Source organism: Vespula vulgaris, chromosome 2, assembly GCF_905475345.1.
Source record: "Vespula vulgaris chromosome 2, iyVesVulg1.1, whole genome shotgun sequence".
In the NCBI taxonomy this organism is placed as follows: Eukaryota; Metazoa; Arthropoda; class Insecta; order Hymenoptera; family Vespidae; genus Vespula; species Vespula vulgaris.
Window position 1 is genome coordinate 19,249,132 of NC_066587.1, and position 15,249 is coordinate 19,264,380.

The following is a 15,249-nucleotide window of genomic DNA, read 5'->3' on the forward strand; positions in this document are numbered from 1 at the left end:
TTTATTAACTGCAGAACGAAGACAAATAGACAAAGGAGGACAAAAGTGTGACTGTAAAGAGAAGGCTAAAAAAAAATATTTGTTGTATTGAAATTATTCACTGATCTGTCCAGCTAAGATTTATTTATATGTAAATCTAAACATTGATCGTGCTCAACTACGAAATGTAACTTATTGCATTGCGTTCATTAACCTAACATAACCATATAAGCAATCGTTATTTTCGATGATGGAACGAAGGAAGTACGACGTTCGGAATTTTCGTCATCAATTTTATTTATCTATAATAAGAAATGGTATTCGACACGACGACGACTGGTAAGGAATAGTTGAAAAATATTGTTATTTACTGTTCCTTTACCCTTTACGAGAACGTTTAGCTAATTCTATATTTATTTTTTCAGGACGTAGGCGTCGTGATCTGGTTTGTTATCGTTAACAGTACAATGTGACGTATGTACATAGAAATATGGAAGATGGATTTGGTTATAGTTAAACAGAATTGATATCTTCTCTTTAAGTTTGTACATTCGTTCTTCGATTAAACAGTGTTCTTTTATCGAAACTTTCTTTCGGTTATATATTTTTTATTGAATGTATTGTACATATGTCAAATAGCTGAGGATTCTGAATTCATTCTATTTTCATAATATTCTTGTAATTTTATTTCTTTAATTTTGTATTAATGAATTTAATGTAGATTCTTTCAATGCTTATTGTTGACGTTTCATTAGTAATCGACATCATCGAGATAAGAAGGATTGATGCTTAAGACTTTTATTAAAAGATAATGCTTAAGACTTTCATTGATATTTACTAAGAATCGAAGAGGTTAAGTTTTACATAATCATATATATTGCATCCTAGAACTACGAATTCTTCTATTGTCATCTGGACATCGTTGGAAATTTATGTGCACGGTAAACAATCATGAATATCAAACTAATTATATTTTAATCTTTACTTTTTACAGAATATACAATTACAATTAAGTGTATAAACTGTTCATTTTTTTTTTATTAAATTTAAGTATATTACACAGAGCATATTTAGTATTTTTTAAATTAATCCTCATTATAAAAGCTTTTTTATTTTTATTTATAATGTATACATTAAAGATCGATAAGAAATTCAACAATTACAATATCGTGTTTCCATCTATCTCTTTGAATTTCAATGCACTAGCGATGTACGCGCACATGCGACAATCTACCAAGTTACGAACGTCTTGCAACTTGAATTTCATTACTAATGAAAAACATAATCTTTATCATTCTGAGTAAAGCTATATCCAGTGCCAATTGAATTATCAATGTAAATTAAATTACGAGAAATACTTAAGAAATATAATACTTACACGATGCAAGCGTTGTTAGAATCATTCGTTGTCTAGATAAAACACGTCCAGCTAGCTGCTTAGAGGAACGAATACTGCGTATTAACGACACGTTAGTAAGGATAACGAATGGAAGAAAGTCGATCTCTCCCGTCGTCCTTTGATTATTTACAAATACTATTCTCTACAAGCTTCCCAAATTCTCCGAATCGTACGATGTATATATATACAGTAATAACAATATATACACGTAGTAAGAACAATATATCACGCTCGACTGGTTTTTCTTTCGTTGTTTGCCGGAAACAATAGGTAGAAGAACCTTTAAGCTATTATTTGTATGCTAATGTTATCTTTCTCTTTCTACGAAGAGCCTCTTGTATGTATTCAAAAACAGCCAAACTTACGTGCGCGTAACGAGACTTCGCTATAACGACGATTTAAACGTTTTAAAATTAACCTTATCCTTTACTTTCATGCACGAATTATCGTCGAGAAAACATCATTTTTTGACACGATTTTTTCAAACAAAACGAAGCGCGTATTCGAAAGTTCGGAAGAATCGTATTCTCACTCGAATATTCATCTTTGAAGCGATTTCGTTCGTGAAAATCGTTAAAAAATTATATCTGTATTTATCGTTGGCGTAAACCAACATAAAACAACGAGCGATGGACTGTCAACGAAAATGGACCTTTGAACGAATGGGATGGTTACTCTCTCTTTCTAAAAGCAGAAACTTCCAAATTAATACTTTCCGCGTACTAACATCGAAAATAACATACATTTATATGAAAAATAATCGTACGCGGGCGCACGTACATTTTCCTTACAAATATATTTTCACGTTTACGAGCTTTATCTCTACAGATATCAAATCGAAATGATTAATTTTCATAGTTTGATGCAGCAAGATATCCATTTAGATAGTTTTTAATTTCGTATATCATATCTTTAACGTTTCCATATTTTTATACAAACAGATCGAAACAACAAGCACGTGGGGAAGCCATTGTAAAAATGACGTAACGCGTACGCGGGACGGTCCATAGCTTCCTTCCTGCCGCTTAATCCGCCATTCCGAATTAGTTCGTGGCACGCGTCGCAACCGAGCTTCGTCCTCTCGTTAATTGCAGTTAATTAGAATATTTTATTTAACGTACGCTCCAATTTTGTATATCGATCGAACGTTGAAAACGCGATTTTCACGGGTGAATTTATTAACATCGATCACGCTCAACTACGAAATATATTCTACTGCGTTCCTTAACCTAACAACCATACAAGCCATCGTTATTTTCGATGATAGAATGCGAGAGGTACGACGTCTGGATTTTCGTCATCAATTTTACTTATTTACAATAATAAATGATGTTCGACATATAACGACGACTGGTAAGCGTTAGTTGAAAAAGATTATTATTTATCGTCGCAATTATCATTACATGAACGTTTAGTTATACAGGCGTCAAATTGAAACGAATAATTTTTACAGTTTGGTGTAACAAGATATCCATTTAGATAGTTTTTAACTTCGTATATCATATTTTTAATGTTGTGATATTTTCATTCAAATAGATCGAAACAAGCACGTGGGGAAGCCATTGGAAAGATGACGTAAGGCGTACGCGCGACAGTTCATAGCTTCCTTCCTGCTGCCTAATCCGCCATTCCAAATCGTTTCGTGGCACGCGTCGCAACCAAGCTTCCTCCGTTCGTTAATTGTAGGTAATTAGAATAGTGTATTTAACGTGTACCATTATTTTACATACCGATCGAATGTCGAAAAAGCGATATCCGTGGGTAAATTTATTAACATCGATCACGCTCAACTACGAAATATAACTTATTCTACTGCGTTCCTTAACCTAACAACCATACAAGCCATCGTTACTTCTGATTATAGAATGGGAGAGGTACGACGTCTGGATTTTCGTCTTCAATTTTACTTATTTACAATAAGAAATGGTGTTGGACACACGACGATTACTGGTAAGCATTAATTGAAAAACATTCTTATTTATTATCGCTGTAATCTTTACATGAACATTTCGTCGAGTCGTAACGATTAATTTTCATAATTTGATGTAGTAAGGTATCCGTTTGAATAGTTTTTAACTTTGTATATCATATTTTTAATGTTTCGATATTTTCATACAAATAGATCGAAGCAACAAGCACGTGGGGAAGCCATTAGAAGGATGACATAACGCGCATGCGCGACGATACAGCTTCCTTGTTGCCGCTTAATCCGCCATTCTGAATTAGTTCGTGACACGTGTCACAACCAAGCTTCGTCCTCTCATTAATTGCAGGTAATTAAAATATTTTATTTAACGTGCACCATTATTTTATATACCGATCGAATGCCGAAAACGCGATTTTTCCGATAAAATTTGTTAACATCGGTCGCGCTCAACTGCGAATCGTAAATTGTACTGCGTTCCTTAACGTAACATAACCATATAAGCAATCGTTATTTACGATCGTACAACGGAAGAGCTACGACGTTCGCATTTTCCTCATCAATTTTACTTATTTACAATAATAAATGATGTACGACACACAACGACGACTGGTAAGCGTTAGTTGAAAAAGATTATTTTTTATCGTCGCAATAGTCTCTACATGAACGTTTAGTTATACAGGCGTCAAATTGAAACGAATAATTTTTACAGTTTGGTGTAACAAGATATCCGTTTAGATAGTTTTTAATTTCGTATATCATATTTTTAACGTTTCGATATTCTCATACAAATAGATCGAAACAACAAACACGCGGGGAAGCCATTGGAAAGATGACGTATGCATACGCGCGACGGTCCATAGCTTCCTTCCTGCCGCTTAATCCGCCATTCTAAATTGTTTCGTGCCAAGCGTTGCACTCGAGCTTCGTCCTCTCGTTAATTAGAATTATTAGTTAATTAGAATATTTTATCTAACGTTCACTCAGATTTTATACAGCGATGAATACCAAAAATGCGATTTCCGCGAGTGAATTTATTAATAACGATCGCGCTCAATTGCGAAATATAACTTATTCTACTGCGTTCCTTAACCTAACATAATCATCTAAGCCATCGTTCTTTCGATTATAGAATGGAAGTGGTACGATATTCGGATTATCAATTTTACTTACGTACAATAAGAAGTGATATTCGATACAGGACGACGAGTGGTACGCAGTAGTTAAAAAATATTGCTATTGTCACTGTAATCTTTTCGGGAACGTTTAGTTAATTCTATATTTACCTTTTCAGGATGTAAATTCTGTGAATTTGTTCGTCAGCGTTAACGATACAGTGTGCCCTCTGTTCCTGGAAAGAAGCAAGATGGATTCGACTAGAGTTCAACAGAGTAGACGTCTTCCGTTTAAGTTTATACATTCATTCTTCGATTAAGCAGTGTTCTTTCAGCGAAACTTCTTTTAGTAATTTGCCGTCAGAGTATATTTTTTGTTCGATTGTACATTTTTTGGGAAGTGCGTTTTATATACGTGGAATAGTTGATAATTCGGAGTTCATTCAAATTGAATAACGTTGATGTAACATTATTTCTTTAATTTTACATTAGTGGATTTTATATAGATTCTTTCAACCTTCATCGTCGTCATGTGATTAATAATCGACATCATCAGGATAGGGAGGAGTTTTGCACGGTCGTCACCGCGCAGTTGAATCTTTCTAGACGCAACCCACTTTTTATCGAGCACGTGTTTATGGTCGAGATTTGTCTCGTACCATTTTCTGTGCATTTACGCTGGTTGCTCTGCCCTCGTCCAGCATTATAAAATAACCGAGGACATTCTACTCTCCTCCTTATTTTTTAGACCTGCTTCAGATGTCGTTAATTGATCTCACGTCGAGGACGATCGATGGGAAAATCTATGTACGCGAACGCGCTTAATCTACATTATTTTAACGAGTCGTCTCGTCCGTCTTGGAATATCACTGCGAAATAAAAATTGTAGACTTTTCGTCGATAGTACATGACAGAACGAATACTGCTTAAATCACGGAGTGGATGTATCATTCGACGGATCGTTTCCTGATTGCTGTAATGCGGTTGACAGTTCTTTAGCCGTAAGATATTTTTGAATTATTCATACTTTTACTGCAGCTGTATTTCGTTTTGTATTCTTCAGTTTATTTTATTGTGGGTTTCTCAGAAAACCGATCTTCTTGATTTCATTCTTTTTTTTTCTTTTTTTCGACCATTAATAGTGCAGACCTGCGCTCTACTTAGATATGATCTTAGAAGAAATTCTACAAGATATTATATAGAAATGATCTAGGAGAAATATGTAATTGCATGCAGGCTTATGTACATTTTCCTTAAAAATATAGTTTTCACGCCTAGGAGCTTTATTTTGAGAGATATTAAATTGAAAAATTTATATCATATTTTTAATATTCCGATATTTTCGTACAAATAGATCGAAATGTTACAAGCACGTGGGGAAGCCATTGCAAAGGTGACGTAATGCGCAAGCGCGGCGGTCCACAGCCCCCTTGCTGCCTCAGAATCCATCATTTTGAATAATTATTGGCACGTGTTACGACCAAGCTTTTTTCTCGTTGATTGCAGGTAATTAGAATATTTTATTTAACGTACACTCCTATTTTATATACCGCTAGAATATCGAAAACAATTTTCGCTGGTAAATTTATTAACATCGATCACGCTCAATTACGAAATATAACATATTTTACTACGTTCCTTAACGTAACATAACCATCTAAGTCATCGTTACTTTCAATTATAGAATGGAAGAGGTAGGACGTCCAGATTTTCGTCATCAATTTTACTTATTTACGATAGTAAATGGTGTTCGACACACAACAACGACTGGTAAGCGTTAGTTGAAAAAAATAGTTATTTATTGTCACTATAATATTTAGTATAATATTTATTAGAACGTTTACTTAATTCTATATTTACTTTTTCAGGATGTAGACGTGATTTCTTTCGTTATTGTTGACATTACATCGTGGCTAATTTTCTTAAAAATAAGCAAGACGAATTTAGTTACATTCAAACAGAATTGACATCTTGACAGTACGAACGCTACTTAAATCGTGGAAGGAAGCGTTCCTTGATCTAACAACCAGCTAAGGAATCATTATTTTCGATGATAGAAAGAAAGAAGTATGAAGTTCAAAATTTTCGTCATCAGTTTTACTTATCTATGATAAGCAATGGTATTGGACACAGGACGACAACTGATAAGCAATAGTTGACATATATTATTATTTATTTTCACGTTACCCTTTACGATAACGTTTAGCTAATTCTACATTTATTTTTTCAGGGTATAGGCATTGCGATTTCGTCCGTTATTGTTAACAATGCATCGTGGCCCGTGTTCCTTGAAATAAGCATGGTGAATTTAGTTACAGTCGAACAGAATTGACATCTGTTTACACATTCATTCTTCGATTAAACAGTGTTCTATTAACGATACTTTTACATCGGAGTATATTTTTCTTCCGATTACATTTTTCATTTAATATACATCGAGTAGCTGATAATTCAAAGTTTATTCAAGTTGGATAACGTTATCGTAACTTCATTCCTTTAATCGATGAAAAAATCTATGTAAGCGAACGCGTCTTAAATAACACTATTTCAACGAATCATATGGTCTCTCTTGAAATATCGCTGCGAAATAGAAACGATAGGCTTTTCGTCGATAGTATACGACAGAACGAACACTGCTTACATCGAAATATATGTGTTAATTGGGTCGTGGATTCCCGGATAGCAGTTCCTAAGTATCACGCTCGTTAGAGCAAGATGGTTCTTTATTCTCTTGTCTGATGAGGAATACTTAACATTTTGATATTTTTATTATAACACTATTTTTATTAACTTTGTTAATTTTTTTTTTTTTCTTTTAGGAAGCCTATGTTGTAATTTCGTTCTACTGTTTGGATACGGATAAAAGAACAATTCAACGCTCTAGTTGGAAATGGTCTTTGTAAAATTGCGACTCACGGTTAGCATTGTTTAATGATATTTTAGTATTTTTTATCGCCATGTACTTTATTATAGGTTTCAATACTGCATTTTTATTATTTTCCTAAAATAGGAAAGCCTCCTTCCTCTAGGATCTATCATGAATATGAAGATGAGAGAGGAAAGGAAAGGAGCCAGGAAGATGCGATGGAAGCAATAACGAAGGATGGAATCTTGAAGAATCTTCCACTGGGTTAAAATCAGCACGAAAACAACGCTTCCTTCATTTTACCGAACCGAAAGAAGACTCGCCTCTCCTTCGTGCGTATTGCTTCTTTAAATCTGCTTAAGCTCCAACGTTCTACGTAATTCTCGGCGATTTTGCGCACCCCTAAGCGTTTCTGCGTGACACCCTGAGCATTTCTGCGACACCTGGAGCGTTTCTGCGACACCCTGAGCGTTTCTGCGACACCCTGAGCGTTTCTGCGACACCCTGAGCGTTTCTGCGACACCCTGAGCGTTTCTGCGACACCCCGAGCGTTTCTGCGACACCCCGAGCGTTTCTGCGACACCCCGAGCGTTTCTGCGACACCCCGAGCGTTTCTGCGACACCCCGAGCGTTTCTGCGACACCCCGAGCGTTTCTGCGACACCCCGAGCGTTTCTGCGACACCCCGAGCGTTTCTGCGACACCCCGAGCGTTTCTGCGACACCCCGAGCGTTTCTGTGACACTACCTTGAGCGTACCTTGGATACCCTAAGCGATCTTGCATGATACCCTGAGCGTTTCTGCGACACCCTCAGCGTACCTGCGCAATCCCTAACGTCGTATTCTGTTCAATTCTCAGCGTTTTGCGTAACCACCAGCATTTCAAACGATTCCCCTGCTTTAGTCTTGCGCATAATTACGATGTTTTACGAAAAATTACAAGATAGAAACAAATTTGTTAGAATCATTGTTATAATATTGTTGGAGTTTATAGAGCGTTGAAAAAATGAAACTTCAATTGGAAGGTAGTACATCAGTTGATTTTTTCTTTCCGGAATGTTAACATAAAATTGTTTTATACTTCACAAGATATTACGTGCGGTGCAACGTTTAAGCGGTTGTATTATTGTTTAAATCTTATTTTATATCGACCAATCGTATATTATAGATTCTTTAAATAATTGTAAAGTGATAGAAAGCATACATAAACTTGGGTGCGTTAAGAAAACTATTATTTAAGTATAATTTTATATCGAACAAACGTATATTGTAAACCGTTTAAATAATTGTATAGTGATAAGAAGCGTATATAAACAATGGTGCGTTGAGAAAAATATTTAAATATAATTTTAACTCGAGTAAACGTATAGTATAGAATGTTCAAATAATTAGTTAAACTAATAGAAAGTATACATAAATTCTGATGCGTTGAGAGAATTATCGTTTAATTATAATTTTATACCGAACAAACGTATATTGTAAAATTGTTTAAATAATTGTAAAGTGATAGAAAGCATACATAAATTTGATGCGTTAAGAGAATTTTAGACCACCGTTGGGCGTATCGAAAACCGTCGTCCAGTATTTATCCGTAACAAGAAACATCTTTTTAGACAATTCTTAGGATATCGCGTGACCCCAGCTTCGCGAATAATTGAAATGCTCATATACTAAAAAAGAAAAAATATTATTTTTATCATTGTAATAAGAAAGCGTCGAAAAAAAAGGAAGGCAGTATGTAAGCAGATTTCTGTTCTGCGAAACGTTCGATTAAAATTATTTTCTACGTACTACGAGCGGTATAAAGCTTGAGCGGCGGGGTTGTATTCTGTAAATATTAGTTTGATACTACCGAGCGTACATATGTAGCGTACATTGCTTAAATGATTGTAAAACGACAAAAAATAAAAATGATCTAGGTTTAGCGCGGTTCAACGCGGTCCAACGCGTGTACCGGAAATTTTAGGGCATGGTAGAGCGTTTCAACTACCGTGAATCCATTCGTGCGTAATTAAGCGTATTGCGTAATTCCGAACAGATTGGCGTAACCCTTAGAAATATTGCGTAAACCCCTAACCCTTATTTAGGTAAATTCTCTGGCTCTGCCAGACGCAACCCAGCGATTTCGCCGACTACGTGGTTTGGCGTAAGTATCCATTTGGCAAGGTATGGTTTTTTTACACGTAAGTCCTATCGATTTTTCGCAACGTCCAACGTGGACACCCAGAGTTTTGTCTTTTTCAGGTTATCTGCAACCTCGGAGTTATTTATTTACCTACATACTATCGAGATTACTGAAGCGATGGTATTTTTTTTTGCATAATGTTAAGGGCATTGCGTCGTTTTAAACGAATGCGCGTAATCAGTAGTTTTTCTTTATTTTTTGTATGAAGCCCAGCGTATCTATATAATCCTTACAAATTTTGTGTAAACCTTTGCGTGTATTCAGCCGAACTTCTGTGGTCTAACTTCGGTGTAATCCAGACGCGACCCAACGATTTGCAGTAAGTATTTTTCTCACTTAATGCCTTTATGTTCGTTCCGTAATTTTACGCGTGTTGCGTAAATTGCATAGTATCTGCAACCCGCAGCTTATTTTCCTAGGTACCAGCGAAGTTATTTAAACTGCGGCATTTTTTTTTTCATAGTTCGGGATATTTTCGTTTTATCCGAAGAATCCGCGTTTTTATATAGCCTAACGTCTCTGTTTAAACCGTGGCGTGTATTTAGCTTCATTTTAGCGTGTCTACTTAACTCTAACGTTTCCACATTATCACTTAGTTATCGACCGTATTTTTTTTTTTAACGTGATCTCTATTCGTCGCGTAATTCTTCGCGTATATAGTAATTTGGAGGGTATTTAGAGCCCTAGCTTATTTTCCATGATACTGGATGGGTTACTTTCCCGACAGAATATTTGCATAGTCCCAGGGGTACTTCCGATGAATCGTTGCAATGTCAAACTTCTTTACAACGCCAAGCGATTTTGCGAAACCTTTGCACGATTTGAAAGCCCTAGTGTAACGTAGCGTATTTTTACATAACGATCCCGAGATTTGTCGAAAGTACTTTTTTCTTTTTTCATAATGCTTGTCGGTTTTTCTTCTTGACATTCTTAACAGCTGCGTTATTCGTAGAATACTCTAAGCAGCTTATTTTCGTAGATACTAGCTAGGTTATTGAAACGACAGCATTTTTTCTTTTTTCTTTTTTATAATTCGTAGGGCACTCGTTAGATCCGACGAATCTGCGTAAATACTACGGTTTTACTCGTAGATGACCGTGTACTTTCATGTGTATCTGCAACTATCAGCTTATTAATCGAAGATATTACCGAGGTTATATGATCGACTGCATTTATTTTGCATAATCTGTGGGGCACTCGCGTTATTTCCGAAGAATCTGCGTAAATACTAGGGTTTTCAGGAAATGCAGCGTTTCTGTGTAATCCTTGTAGATTTGGCGTCGGTAATAGGGCGTATTAGGTAGCCTCCGAGAATGCGGCGTAATCCGATTGTTTCCGCGTTACCACCCTGTGATTTCGCGTAAGTACTTGCATTTATACGTAATACTTGTGTAAATTCCTGTCGGTTTTCGATAACTCGTGGATGACCTTGTAGTTCCCGTGTATTTACAACTGTCGGCTTATTAATCGAAGATATTACCGAGGTTATATGATCGACTGCATTTTTTTTTGCATAATCTGTGGGGCACTCGCGTTATTTCCGAAGAATCTGCGTAAATACTAGGGTTTTCAGGAAATGCAGCGTTTCTGTGTAATCCTTGTAGATTTGGCGTCGGTAATAGGGCGTATTTAGGTAGCCTCCGAGAATGCGGCGTAATCCGATTGTTTCCGCGTTACCACCCTGTGATTTCGCGTAAGTACTTGCATTTATACGTAATACTTGTGTAAATTCCTGTCGGTTTTCGATAACTCGTGTATGACCGTGTAGTTCCCGTGTACTTACAACTGTCGGCTTATTAATCGAAGATATTACCGAGGTTATATGATCGACTGCATTTTTTTTTTTGCGTAATCTGTGGGGCACTCGCGTTATTTCCGACGAATCTGCGTAAATACTAGGGTTTTCAGGAAATGCAGCGTTTCTGTGTAATCCTTGTAGATTTGGCGTCGGTAATAGGGCGTATTTAGGTAGCCTCCGAGAATGCGGCGTAATCCGATTGTTTCCGCGTTACCACCCTGTGATTTCGCGTAAGTACTTGCATTTATACGTAATACTTGTGTAAATTCCTGTCGGTTTTCGATAACTCGTGTATGACCGTGTAGTTCCCGTGTACTTACAACTGTCGGCTTATTAATCGAAGATATTACCGAGGTTATATGATCGACTGCATTTTTTTTTTGCGTAATCTGTGGGGCACTCGCGTTATTTCCGACGAATCTGCGTAAATACTAGGGTTTTCAGGAAATGCAGCGTTTCTGTGTAATCCTTGTAGATTTGGCGTCGGTAATAGGGCGTATTTAGGTAGCCTCCGAGAATGCGGCGTAATCCGATTGTTTCCGCGTTACCACCCTGTGATTTCGCGTAAGTACTTGCATTTATACGTAATACTTGTGTAAATTCCTGTCGGTTTTCGATAACTCGTGGATGACCGTGTAGTTCCCGTGTATTTACAACTGTCGGCTTATTAATCGAAGATATTACCGAGGTTATATGATCGACTGCATTTTTTTTTGCATAATCTGTGGGGCACTCGCGTTATTTCCGACGAATCTGCGTAAATACTAGGGTTTTCAGGAAATGCAGCGTTTCTGTGTAATCCTTGTAGATTTGGCGTCGGTAATAGGGCGTATTAGGTAGCCTCCGAGAATGCGGCGTAATCCGATTGTTTCCGCGTTACCACCCTGTGATTTCGCGTAAGTACTTGCCTTTGTACGTAATACTTGTGTAAATTCCTGTCGGTTTTCGATAACTCGTAGATGACCGTGTAGTTCCCGTGTATTTACAACTGTCGGCTTATTAATCGAAGATATTACCGAGGTTATATGATCGACTGCATTTTTTTTTTTTTGCATAATCTGAGGGGCACTCGCGTTATTTCCGACGAATCTGCGTAAATACTAGGGTTTTCAGGAAATGCAGCGTTTCTGTGTAATCCTTGTAGATTTGGCGTCGGTAATAGGGCGTATTTAGGTGGCCTCCGAGAATGCGGCGTAATCTGATTCTTTCCGCATTACCACCCTGTGATTTCGCGTAAGTACTTGCCTTTGTACGTAATACTTGTGTAAATTCCTGTCGGTTTTCGATAACTCGTAGATGACCGTGTAGTTCCCGTGTATTTACAACTGTCGGCTTATTAATCGAAGATATTACCGAGGTTATTTTATCGACTGCATTTTTTTTTTTTGCATAATCCGCGGGGCACTCGTTATATCCGACGAATTTGCGTAACTACTAGCATTTTCATAAAGTCCGGCATTTCTGCGTAACCTACAGATTTTACAAAAATCTAAGTACGCAATCTACAGCGTGGGACATAACCCCACTGTCTTCGCTTTACCATCCGGTGATTAGAAGTATTTGTCCGTTTTCTTTTTAGGTAATCCCTCGGTTTTTCAATAATTCCTAACGTACCGACGTAGTTCCTAGGTTTATCAGCAATACCCAGGTTATTTTCTTAGATACTAGCGAGGTTACTTAAACGATATTTTTGTCCTCCGAGCTTTCTCCGTAATCTCATTTTTTTCCGCATTACCATCTCGTGATTTCGCTCAAGTATATTGTTTTTCCGTAATGGATGTCGATTTTTCCTAACTCCTAGATGACCGTGTTATTTCCAGGATATCTGTAACGATCAGCTTATTAATTCTAGATATTAACGAGGTTATTTAGTCGATAGCATTTTTGAATAGTCCCTGAGGCGGTTGCATTATTTACGTAGACTATACGAACTACCAGCATCTTTATAAAGCTCATCGTTTCTGGGTAACCCTTACAGATTTTGGCTTATCCGACTGGCGATTTGAAGTAAGTATTTGTGCTTTATTTTTTATTCTTATGTAATATCTGTCTTCAATAATTACTAATATACCGACGTAATTTTAGGTTACCCATCTTATTTCCCTAGATTCTAGAGAGGTTACTTAAACGACAACATGGTTGCATAATCCCAGGGGCATATTCGTTATTTCCTACGAATCAAGTAACGACCAGCGTCTTCATAAAGTGCAGCATTTCTGTATATCCTCATAGATTTGTCGTCAATCCTAGAACGTATTTAGGTGGCCTCCGAGCGTCAGGCGTAACGTCATAGTGTCCGCATAAGCGAATAAATTTGTTTCTACCTAATACTTGTCAAAATGCTTGTCGATTTTGCATAATTCCTAGATGTCCGTGTAATTTCCATGGTATCTTCATCCACCAACTTACTAATCCTAGATATTAACGTAGTTATTTAATAAACAGCAATTAGCATAGTCCGTGGGGCGTTTGCGTTATTATCGAAAAATCGGCGTAACCACCAGCATTTCCATAAAGCTCGTTTCTATGTAACCCTTACAAATTTTGCAAAAATTCTAGTACGTATTATGGTGGTTTAGAGTGGTTCGACGTAATTCCACAGTAATCGCATAAAAACCATCCAGTGATATGAAGTAATTATTTTTCTTATGCTCCTCTCTCTTAGGTAATCGATTGGTTTTTCCTGTTTATCTGTAATGCCCAGCTTATTTTTCTAAATATTACGTAGAATCGATAAATGACAACATATTTGCATAATCCCAGGGGCACCGCCATATGGGTGTGAACGTAAGTGTGTACGTACGAATGAGAGCGTAGAGTGCCTCTACCGGCCATTTTCTAAAACAGGTAGCAGGCCTCCGTAATTTCCGTGTAATCACTCTCAGACTGATTTTAGTGTCTAATATTTGTTTCATTTTATTGTATACTATTTGCCTGATTTTATTGTATAATATTTGTCTCATTTTAATATATACTATTTGTTTAATTTTATTGCATGATATTTGTGTGATTTTATTATATAATATTAAACAGAGGAGAAACTATAAGTAGACATCAGAATTTGAATGTTTGTGATTGATCATTTATACGACGCCTTTGAATAATCGTCTAAAAAGAAAACGGTTACATCAAGCTTGCGTCTTTATTGAATAAGAGACACGACTGAGCTTCGATGACATTCCGCCTGCAGTACGTCTGATTTGCGTTCAGTATTCTATCAGACTTCCTTCTGTTTCATGTTAAATTATGCGGCATAAGCTGTGGAAAGATTGTAAAAGAGACGTATAAGAACTGTATGAGAGTTGTGCAAAAGTTGTGTGAGATGTCCAAAATGTGTGTAAAAGTTGTGTGAGACTTACGTAACAGGTGCGTAAAACTTGTGAGAAAAATCTGTAAAAGTTGTAGAAAAAGTATTGTCTGAAGGTTGTGTCTGAGGTTGTGTCTGAGGGTTGTGTTTGAAGGTTGAGTCTGAAGTTGTGTCTGCAGGTTGTGTCTGAAGGTAGTGTCTGAAGGTTGGGTCTGAGGTTGAGTCTGAAGGTTGTGTCCGAAGGTTGCGTCCGAAGGTTGGGTCTGAGGTTGTGTCTGCAGGTTGTGTCTGAAGGTAGTGTCTAAAGGTTGGGTCTGAGGTTGTGTCCGAAGGTTGCGTCCGAAGGTTGCGTCCGAAGGTTGTGTCCGAGGTTGCGTCTGAAGGTTGCGTCCGAAGGTTGCGTCCGAAGGTTGTGTCCGAGGTTGCGTCTGAAGGTTGTGTCTGAAGGTTGGGTCTGAAGGTTGTGTCCGAGGTTGCGTCTGAAGGTTGTGTCTGAAGGTTGTGTCCGAGGTTGTGTCTGAAGGTTGTGTCTGAAAGTTGTGTCTGAAGGTTGTGTCCGAAGTTGTGTCTGAAGGTTGTGTCTGAAGGTTGTGTCTGAAGGTTGCGTCCGAGGTTGTGTCTGAAGGTTGTGTCCGAGGTTGTGTCCGAGGTAGTGTTTGAGGTTGTGACTGAAGATT

At 37.2% G+C, this 15,249-nt stretch overlaps 1 long non-coding RNA gene across 25 annotated transcripts; it reads left to right on the top strand.

Annotated features, from left to right (window-relative positions):
- Positions 1-13,593, top strand: LOC127061917 (uncharacterized). 25 transcript variants are annotated; one of them, XR_007781026.1, is made up of 13 exons: positions 2,569-2,731; positions 2,915-3,060; positions 3,243-3,328; positions 3,501-3,651; positions 4,435-4,514; positions 4,597-5,418; positions 5,772-5,923; positions 6,102-6,187; positions 6,286-7,334; positions 7,428-11,160; positions 12,410-12,498; positions 13,244-13,272; positions 13,351-13,593. It is a non-coding gene; the product is annotated as an uncharacterized LOC127061917 (long non-coding RNA). The 25 variants fall into 25 exon arrangements; XR_007781020.1 differs by having other exon boundaries at positions 7,428-11,100; positions 11,770-12,498; XR_007781007.1 differs by lacking the exon at positions 2,569-2,731 and adding exons at positions 1-318; positions 405-920 and having other exon boundaries at positions 7,428-11,100; positions 11,770-13,593.
- The last annotated feature ends 1,656 nt before the right edge of the window (positions 13,594-15,249 follow it).